Here is a 1,372-nt window from a genome sequence, read left to right on the forward strand (position 1 = left end):
CAAAAATCACTAGTTTTGAAACATGTGACACCGAACAAATCACTAGTTTCGTTACGTTTCTCGAAAATGACGTAACGACTCACGCCTACCCGCTTGACACTTGTCTTTGGTCTCTTTGAGTCTGTCAGGCTCGTGTCATCAGACTTACCGCTGTCAGACAATACAGATTATATCAAGTTTCGTTATTTATTTTATTGTAATCAGTAATTGTCAGTAATCGCTAAAATGTGTTAATATACTGAATCCTATAATAGCCATGGAGAAAAAAGAAACAGAAAGTAAACTCAGAACGTGTAAAAAATATTGGATTTATATTTATATTATTGTTTAAACGACATTTGTTCGTTTGTTGTTTTGACGTAGATGTAAAGTGTTGCAATTTGAGTTGAGAATGTGGCGCCACCTCTATATTGTTAGTTATTGAAAAAAAGAGACCTTACAACGCTCGCTACATTTTACCACTTATCCGGAGGAACAATTCATGCACTTTGTATTAAAACCACACGCATGCTACTGAATAAGGGTGTCATTATTATACAACTATATTATTTAAATTTACCATTTTTGATTACGACAAAAACTAAATGTATCTTCGTAGGCATAGGTTATACATTCTCATGTGAGTGTAAGCGATCGGCACGCTTATCGGATTACTGAGTGCTTAGTACACTTCAGTGAAAAAGTCTTATAATTTTAAGTAAATTATAATGAAATATACGTAAGGTATGAAATACGTAATTATAGGTATGAAATAACTGCAAGCATTGTTATTTACTACAGAAAAGATTGACTTATGTCCTTAATTTGAGTTTTAATATCTTTAAGACCATATTAGTTGAAGCAAATGTAATGGAATTTTATTCATCGTTGAATATTCAAACACCACTTTAATATTAGAATTACCTTGAATGAAAATTGTTGTAACCTTTATGCGTGAATTACTCATTGTATTCAACTAGAGAATAGGTAGTATAAAATTTATTGATTTTATCCCAGATATGCACGAAAATGTTTAATTTTTAAATATTTGATTCGAGTAATAAATAAAAATTATATAAAAACAGGTTTTTATAATGACTCGTGCTGAAAGGATAGAAGCGAATAGATAAATATGTTGAAAAAGTCGTGATGTTGAACCCAAATGCATTTCTTATGTTGTTAACTAGCGATCCATCCTGGGTTCACACGGTCGAACTAATTTTTAAACATTTCATTATAACAGGCTTACTAACTTAGAGCGAATATAATCTTAATAGCTTTCGCCCGCGACTCCGTCCGCGTGGAATTTAAAATGTCGAAAGTGAGTACCAAGAGTTCTTCCAGACTATCCTCTACGTCTATGCCAAATTTCATCGAGATCCGTTCAGCCGTT

Source organism: Papilio polytes, unplaced genomic scaffold, assembly GCF_000836215.1.
Source record: "Papilio polytes unplaced genomic scaffold, Ppol_1.0 DF823901.1, whole genome shotgun sequence".
NCBI classification, from domain to species: domain Eukaryota; kingdom Metazoa; phylum Arthropoda; class Insecta; order Lepidoptera; family Papilionidae; genus Papilio; species Papilio polytes.